The sequence below is a fragment of the Coenobita brevimanus genome, chromosome 67 (assembly GCF_032717465.1).
Source record: "Coenobita brevimanus isolate Jiangsu-jjx chromosome 67, ASM3271746v2, whole genome shotgun sequence".
Classification (NCBI taxonomy): Eukaryota; Metazoa; Arthropoda; class Malacostraca; order Decapoda; family Coenobitidae; genus Coenobita; species Coenobita brevimanus.
In genome coordinates, this window is record NC_137020.1 from 22,437,934 (window position 1) to 22,447,844 (window position 9,911).

A 9,911-nucleotide genomic window follows, 5' to 3' on the forward strand; every position below is an offset into this window, starting at 1 on the left:
TGAAATACAAATGATTAACTTAAACCTGCGGTCTACTGGGTTCGCGTTTCAGACGAACTTGAGCTGCTACTACTACTACTACTACTACTAATAATAATAATAATAATAATAATACTCATCATCATCATCATCATCATATAATAATAATAATCATCATCATCATCATCATCATCATCATATTCATTAGTAGCATATAAAAGAAAATATGTTTGGGGTTAAATGGGTTAATGGATATGCATCTAAAATAAATCGTACCCAATATCAAGAGGCCTCAGATCAACCGAGCAGTATTATAACTTTTACATGTACAGTATTAATGGTAAATATAACTTTTTTTTTTGTCATGGTTGTCATTTGTGTTTAATACCCAGGTTGCTTATTTCATTTTGTTTTCTTTTTTACTTTTGGCTTTACAGCGCTGTGAACATCGCCTCTTGGACAACAACACGCTCATTTTCACCCTTCCACGTTCGAGACAGCTCTAGTAATCTGTCCTGGCAACCACCAAGTTATTTTCGTTGGGTAAATGAGTCAGAGGAGGAGATTTTACCTAGAATTTTAAGAATGGGAGTGGCCAAGACTAATTATTGAGTGGCCCAAGAAGTCTGTATTGAGGTAGTTGGTACTCCCCTCGAAAATTAGGGTGGCCATGCATATTTCAGGAGTGGCCAAGCATGTTTCAGGGGTGGCCAAGCAAGTTTCAGGAGTGGCCAAGCATATTTCAGGAGTGGCCAAGCATATTTCAGGGGTGGCCAAGCATATTTCAGGGGTGGCCAAGCATATTTCAGGAGTGGCGAAGTATGTCAGGGGTGGCCATGCGTGTTTCAGGGGTGGCCAAGCATGTTTCAGGGGTGGCCAAGCATGTTTCAGGGGTGGCCAAGCATGTTTCAGGGGTGGCCAAGCATGTTTCAGGGGTGGCCAAGCATATTTCAGGAGTGACCAAGTATGTAAGGGGTGGCCATGCGTATTTCAGGGGTGGCCAAGCATGTTTCAGGGGTGGCCAAGCATATTTCAGGAGTGGCCAAGTATGTCAGGGGTGGCCATGCGTATTTCAGGGGTGGCTAGTGTTTCCCGAGCCACTCCTCGTGCTAGATCACTAGTCATTATTAACCCTCTCACGGTCGAGACGACTCATGTACTTTATTCTAGCTACCGCCAAATTATTTTATTGCAGCGTGAGTGCTGGTAGTCTGCTAACTTAATGGAGATGGATCTAGAAATATAATCCGACCTTAAAATCAGTCTGGAAACAAAACCGTCTTCCAGATCATCAACCCGAGGACAGCGCGAGACTAAAATAATAAACAACCGAGTCACACAAGGAACTAAACACACGCAGCCCCTACATCCTTCCTACTCAGTTCATTCTCTCCGTACTTCCGCGAACAGGGGCCAGACAGGACAGACAGGGTGGTAAGGGAAAGGAGGAGGAAGAAGATGGGGGTTTCTGGGAACTGACAGCATCCTGGCCACAGCTGGGGAAAATTCGAGGAAACTGTTGGCATCTTTGAGAGGTGCGAGGTGAGATTTCCAGCGGTCGCCATTTTGAAGGGTCTCAGACTTCTGAAAGACTCATGAATCAGTCTCAAAACATAAGCTCACTGCCTCCCAACTATCATATATCCCACCAGATCACCCCAAAATATTATATGGTAGAGTTTATAAGCTTAGAAGGTGTGATTGTAGTAGGTTTGTCGTGAAATGGGGTGGATTATGAGGGAACTGGCAACCCACGGGAGGATCCTCTATCTACGTCACCAGCTCATGACGTCAGCAACAATGGCACGACTGGCTGGCTGGCTGCTCCACATTTTGCATGTGCAGCGTCTAGTTTCACATTCCCCACACTCCTCCACACTGCGCACACACTCCCTCACCTCCTGTCTACACAGTACCTACTCAGTCTCTTCAGTACCTTAAAAAACTGATAGAAAAATTGTAAAAATTATGAAGTGAATTATAAAGACGGCGTGCCCGCGCTTTGATAAGGGTAGAATAATGCAGAACAGGATAAGCTTATACGTGTGGTGCGCGATGCTAGAGATGTATTTACAAATGACCTCAACCCCTTCAGCGCAAGGACGTCTTTTAACTTAAGGAGTACATCCAGACGATTTTATTCAGCTAAGGAGAAGGTCTTAGCACTAGAAAGGGGTTAGATACTGCTTTTCTTACTAGGTGGTTCGTCTAAGCTTCAAAAATTAGTTCAGAAGCAGCTACACTGGTAACTAAGAATCGCCTCCAAACTGGTTAACCAATTTTCAGGAAGAACTGGTTTCCATACCACTTTACTATTTACAGAAGTCATTTTTTTCCTCGGTTATAATATGTTTTTACTTTAATGTTCACTCTACCCTCGATTTGAAATGTTTGGTAGTTACACGAGTGAAGACAGGAGTATGTAACAGACAAAATTATCCATAGTTTAAGCTGAGTAAGTTTGCTAAGTGCATGAGGTAACACACGCATAAACAAGAAAAATAAACACAAGCTTAGATGGTGTCTAATTATGGAACAAGGTCTCCACAGTAATAGGCTAAGAAATTAAGTATGCTAGACATTCATTCAGTCTAGTTTACTTGAGAGGTGTTTGCTAGCGTACTGTAAGCTCAAGGAAGTTTGCTAGCAGTACTCTGAAGCTCAAGGAAATTTGCTAGCAGTACTCTTAACCTCAAGGAAGTTTGCTAGTTGAACTCTTAAGCCCAAGGAAGTTTGCTAGTTGAACTCTTAAGCTCAAGGAAGTTTGCTAGCTGTACTCTGAAGCTCAAGGAAGTTTGTTGGCTATACTCTTAGGCCCAAGGAAGTTTGCTAGTTGGACACTTAAGCTAAGTGAAGTTTGCAGGGACGTCTTTATCTGCGGGAAAGTCTTTATCTTCTCATCAGCTCCCCTCGTCTTACTGACTCTTAACCCCCTCTCTCTCTCTCTCTCTCTCTCTCTCTCTCTCTCTCTCTCTCTCCTCCCTCCCTCCCCACCTCACTGCTGCATCTTTGTACTGTCACTGCTTCACTTGTCACTGCTGCTCTGAACTCTGATGGCATCTCTCCTCCATTACAACTGGCACGTAGCTCTTGTCTGGCAATTCACCCTTTTCTGTCCAGCTCTCCAGTGCACGAGCTAACTGATGCTCTGCCATTTGTATGTGCAGCAGGTCAACTCTGGAACTGTCTTCCTCAATCTGCATTTCCCTTTGCCAATAACCTCAAGTATTTCAAACGCAGTAACATCCATGGCAGGCATCTCAGATCTATTTTTATATCATTATTATTATTATTATTATTATTATTATTATTATTATTATTATTATTATTATCACTCGGTTAAAGACACCTTCGGCGGCCTCCGCTCTGTCTAAATGCCAGAAATGAGTCATAACTCGGGAACCGGTGGCCTGATTGGACTGGAAATTTTCTTCTTCAAGTTCGAGCATTTTAATGGTACTTTGCTCTAAAAAAAAGTTTGGTCTACGTTGCGCCGTTTTTGTTGTTATGGCAACAAACCAACAAACATAGATATCGGATCATTATAGTATAGATTATTATTATTATTATTATTATTATTATATTCATTATTATTAGTTATCATTTTGAGGAGCAACTTTGCAATCTTCTACCTTTTGTTTATCAAGAGAGAGAGAGAGAGAGAGAGAGAGAGAGAGAGAGAGAGAGAAATGAAGTGTAAACAAGGATACTTCTACACAATCTCAAGAATGTTTGGCATCTGTATGAGTGAAGATAAAAACACGAACAAGGCGTCTCATACACCAGTTAAGGTAAAAAAAAAAGTTTGTAAATATCGAAGCGGTGTTTGTAAATGTCGAAGCAGTCACCACAAGATTAACTGGTTTTCTTTCACCCGAGGGATCTGGGACACTGATACAATTTGAATTCTAAATCACGATTGCTTGAAATTCATTGAGCCTTTATGTGGAAGGAATGAGTCTCCTTGGTTACTAAAAATTCATTGAGCCTTCGTTATGTGGTAGGAATGAGTCTCCTTGGTTACTAAAAATTCATTGAGCCTTCATTATGTGGTAGGAATGAGTCTCCTTGATTACTAAAAATTCACTGAGCTTTCTTTATGTGGTAGGAATGAGTCTCCTTGGTTACTAGTCAAATTCATCCTCTAGTCTGACAACACCTGGCCATCAACTGAGCTTAAAGGAGTTAGGGGTATTTGTCAGATAAAAATATGCAGACTATGGAAAGATATTCATTCCTGTTTGGTATCTGTGTGAGAAAAGTAAACAAATAGTCTCGCTCAAATTAGGTTCGTACTGAAGCTTTCGAGATACGTAACACCTCTTCCTTAGCGATTTATTCTGTACATTTGACCTCAGTATCCTCATGTATATTGATCAAAGAAACAAGTTCAGTATTAAATTGGCATAAATAACATACAAGAGAAAGCTAAGGTCCAGTGAACAAAATAAATCGCAAAGAAACAAGTGCCACGAGATCTCCAAAGCCACTTAGAATACGGCCGATAATCCCTAGAAAGTTGGCATTCAGATTTACAGGATTTTAAGCTGAATGAAATGGACTGGTTTACGCTTGAAGGGATTACTAGACTTTTGCCTACCATTTGAGGGCTAATGGTGACAGTATTAACACTCTCATGCTTAGGGGATTTACTCGAAGCTGAATAAAACAATGGTGTAAGCTGGAAGGGATTACTAGACTCACCCGAACCATGAGAGGGGAAATAAATATGGAGGGAGGGAGGCCACAACAACTAGATCATTCACGATCACACACTGCGCCTTTGCCCTGAATAAATGAGCCTTTGACGACGATAAATTAAAGTGTGTGATAAATACATTTGTTTTGTATACCTCCGTCACAAGAGAAAGATATTGGTAGAAAGAAGGAATGAAAGAAAAGGAATGGAAAATGTCGTATTTCTGTTTATTTACATACTGTCTGATGCTTCATACTGGAATTGTTTACCTAGAAATGCACCATTTACAAGTCATGAGCGTGCGCACTCATTCAGTCATCAATCATGCAGCAGTCAGTCAGTCAGTCATCAATCATGCGGCAGTCAGTCATCAGTCATTCAGCAAGCAGTCAGTCATCAATCATGCAGCAGTCAGTCATCAATCATGCAGCAGTCAGTCATCAATCATGCAGCAGTCAGTCATCAATCATGCAGCAGTCAGTCATCAATCATTCAGCAGTCATCAGTCATGCAGCAGTCAGTCATCAGTCAGTCATCAATCATTCAGCAGTCAGTCAGTCATCAATCATTCAGCAGTCAGTCAGTCATCAATCATTCAGCAGTCAGTCAGTCATCAATCATTCAGCAGTCAGTCAGTCATCAATCATTCAGCAGTCAGTCAGTCATCAATCGTTTAGCAGTCAGTCAGTCATCAATCGTTCAGCAGTCAGTCAGTCATCAATCGTTCAGCAGTCAGTCAGTCATCAATCGTTCAGCAGTCAGTCAGTCATCAATCATTCAGCAGTCAGTCAGTCATCAATCATTCAGCAGTCAGTCAGTCATCAATCGTTCAGCAGTCAGTCAGTCATCAATCGTTCAGCAGTCAGTCAGTCATCAATCGTTCAGCAGTCAGTCAGTCATCAATCGTTCAGCAGTCAGTCAGTCATCAATCGTTCAGCAGTCAGTCAGTCATCAATCGTTCAGCAGTCAGTCAGTCATCAATCGTTCAGCAGTCAGTCAGTCATCAATCGTTCAGCAGTCAGTCAGTCATCAATCGTTCAGCAGTCAGTCAGTCATCAATCGTTCAGCAGTCAGTCAGTAGTCATCAATCGTTCAGCAGTCAGTCAGTAGTCATCAATCGTTCAGCAGTCAGTCAGTAGTCATCAATCGTTCAGCAGTCAATCAGTAGTCATCAATCGTTCAGCAGTCAGTCATCAGTCATCAATCGTTCAGCAGTCAGTCATCAGTCATCAGTCGTTCAGCAGTCAGTCATCAGTCATCAGTCGTTCAGCAGTCAGTCATCAGTCGTTCAGCAGTCAGTCATCAGTCGTTCAGCTGTCAGTCATCAGTCCTTCAGTCATCAGTCATCATCAATCATCCTTTTTTTTCTTTTCACCTAACATTGGACTGAGGTAGGATCTAGAAACAAGGAAAGAGAAAAATACCAGTGGCAGTAAAATAGGCCACACAGTCATTCACACAGCACTCAAGCCCACGGAATCCTAGCTCACCTCACAGGCCTGGATATACAGTCTCTCTCTCTCTCTCTCTCTCTCTCTCTCTCTCTCTCTCTCTCTCTCTCTCTCTCTCTCTCTCACACACACACACACACACACACACACACACACACACACACACACACACACACACACACACACCTGGCAAAGATCTCAAACACCTTTCAGTTCGCTCGATGGCCAGGTGTAGCTAGATTGGATTTGACTAGTAACCAAGGAGATTATTACCTCACCACAAAGGCCCATCGAATTTGATTTAACTACGGCATAATATTCAGGTGGCGAGAGTTGTCCAGTTCCCTCAGGTAAAAACATAGACTACAGAAATTTTCCTTCATGGTTGCTCTCAAGTATTTTATTCAGACGGCTTTACTCAGATGGTAAAATTCAGACGGTTTTATTCAGATGGTTTCACTCCGACGGTTTTATTAGACGGTTTTATTCAGACGGTTTTATTCAGACGGTTTTCTTTGGACGGTTTTATTCGGACGGTTTTATTCATATGGTTTTATTCAGACGGTTTTATTCAGACGGTTTTACTCAGATGGTTTTATTTAGATGGTTTGATTCAGGTTTTATTCAGACGTTGTACTCAGATTGTTTTACTCTGACGGTTTTACTTAGACGGTTTTATTCAGATGGTTTTATTCAGACGGTTTTATTCACCTGGGAGTGAGTCATAGAAACCTGACCGCTATTACAGTCACCAGGGCCGGTATACCCGTTGGTTCAGTAAGCTCCCTAACTCCTGTTCCTTAGCGATTTATTATTATTTTTTACTTTATTTTTTATATGGGCGGTTAATATCCTTTTGTACGCTATTTATGCAGAGTATGGCTATAGTGGAAGGATTTACGCAACACAGAGACGGAGAGTAAGGTATAGTAAGCAAAATAAATCGCTTAGGAAAAAGTGTTAGGGAGCTTCCTTACTGGACGAGAACACCAGCCCAGAACTCGTACCAACTCAAGTATTCTATACCAGCTGACACCAGACGATTTTATTCAGCTGAGACAGACACAGACAGACAGACAGACAGACACACACACACACACACACACACACACACACACACACACACACACACACACACACACACACACACACACACACACACACACACACACACACACACACAGTGTCGTAGAAGCCTGAGATTATCCCACTGAGTCCGAGGAGCATTTTCCTTTCCATTTTTGCTACCGTACCATTTTACTTGGCAATTTTAGCACTAGAATTACTGAAGGAGTTGGTAAAGGCTCAATAGAAGTTCATTAGTCCATCCAAAGGTGAGGAAAATCGTCTGGAGATAGCAAGAATAAAGAAAAAAGTATCCCATCGCATTCAGGGGATTAATCTTAGTGTCTCGCTATTTTTGCCATTTTTGAGACACTAGGCATAAGAGATGATAATTCGTTTCCAAAGGCCCAGAAGTCCTACATACCACACACCTTCATGTCATCCCTACCACACGCCTTTATATGTCACCACTTTGTCTTTCATGCCCACCGTCCATATTGAAGACATGCTAAAGCAGGGTGTCTTATTCAGGCCAGGCTCTCAATCCCAGAGTTCATCTAGTCCCAGTGGTATAGGAGACTTTATAGCATCTTTCCCTCATCGATAAATTTTGCATACTTTAACAGTCTCGTGTATGGGGTTTATAGCGTTGTAATATCGATATACTGTACTTTGCCTTAATGACATACAGAAGTGAAGTATAATAGGAAAAATCAACCGCTAGGGAAGAGGTTACACTTATACAATGTCTTATATTTAATCTATAGAAATTTAACATAGATATAACTTTCAGTATTAACACACAAAAGGATACTCAGGTGTCATGTGCAAAATAAACCACTAAGGCAAAGGTGCTTCGAAATCTCCAAAATCACTTAGAATACGTCCCTATAAAAACAAAAACAAAATTAAAACAAAACTCCTTCCATCCTTCCTTCTCATCACTCCTTTTTTTCCTCTTCCCTCCCCCGCCACCCCACGCCACCCTCCTTCATAATTACCCATCCTTCCTTCATAATTACCCATCCTTCCTTCATAATTACCCATCCTTCCTTCATAATTACCCATCCTTCCTTCATAATTACCCATCCTTCCTTCATAATTACCCATCCTTCCTTCATAATTACCCATCCTTCCTTCATAATTACCCATCCTTCCTTCATAATTACCCATCCTTCCTTTATAATTACCCATCCTTCCTTTATAATTACCCATCCTTCCTTCATAATTACCCATCCTTCCTTCATGATTACCCATCCTTCCTTCATGATTACCCATCCTTCCTTCATGATTACCCATCCTTCCTTCATGATTACCCATCCTTCCTTCATGATTACCCATCCTTCCTTCATGATTACCCATCCTTCCTTCATGATTACCCATCCTTCCTTCATGATTACCCATCCTTCCTTCATGATTACCCATCCTTCCTTCATGATTACCCATCCTTCCTTCATGATTACCCATCCTTCCTTCATGATTACCCATCCTTCCTTCATGATTACCCATCCTTCCTTCATGATTACCCATCCTTCCTTCATGATTACCCATCCTTCCTTTATGATTACCCATCCTTCCTTCATGATTACCCATCCTTCCTTCATGATTACCCATCCTTCCTTCATAATTACCCATCCTTCCTTTATAATTACCCATCCTTCCTTTATAATTACCCATCCTTCCTTTATAATTACCCATCCTTCCTTTATAATTACCCATCCTTCCTTCAAGCTCTCGGACGTTAATTTTGCACTGGTCAGTTGTTTGTATTCTGCTTAGGAAAGAACTTTTGTAGTGAAGGGGTTTGGAAGTCATCACCATCATCCCTATCTGGACCTATTTTTCACCTAAGGACGTAGTGGGTAGGGAGAGAGAGAGAGAGAGAGAGAATGAGACTTAACCAAAGTATGTGATGGGCCACACACTCATTCAATCACCATTCAAGCCCCCGGAATCCTGACTCCACCCGACACGTATGATTATCAAAATATTTTCTTTAAGTATCCCGTATTGATGCGAATAATAGGTCCTTGATGTCACCAGACGATTTTACTCAGCCTAGGAGAGAATGAGGTATGAGTTTTTCTTTCATTGTTTCCTTCGTCACTGTCCTTGTCATATTCTAATAGTTTACTCACACTCTTGCAGGAGCTGCCTAGCATCTTTAACCGGCCTGCTGTGTGTGTGTGTGCGTGTGCGTGTGCGTGTGCGTGTGCGTGTGCGTGTGCGTGTGCGTGTGCGTGTGCGTGCGCGTGCGTGTGCGCGCGCGCGTACGTGTGCTTGCGTGTGCTTGCGTGTGCTTGCGTGCGTGCTACCATCATACGAAATTATTCAGCTTATAAGAGCACCCTGGTGGACGCTTTACGATATTTTCATTATTATCAGACGATTTCAGGCAGCTTAACCCCACCAGTCCGGTGACGTATTTTTGTTTTATTTGTGTTTTATTCAGTCCGGGATAAACTTCTGGAGCTGGAGGGGGTTGGATACTTTAGATACAGCCTTTACTATCCCATTCAATACGAGATGCTTTTCCTAAGGTGAGTAAAATCGCTTGTGGATTGGACGATTAAAATAAGTCGATGTGAAGTTGTTAAGAGACATTTCTGATACTAACACCTCCCACAAGTCGTCTAGAGGGAGCAAGAACAAATAAGAGCACTCAGAGAGCAAATGTCTCCCACCGAGGCTGTAGACTACCATTATCCCTTTTCGTG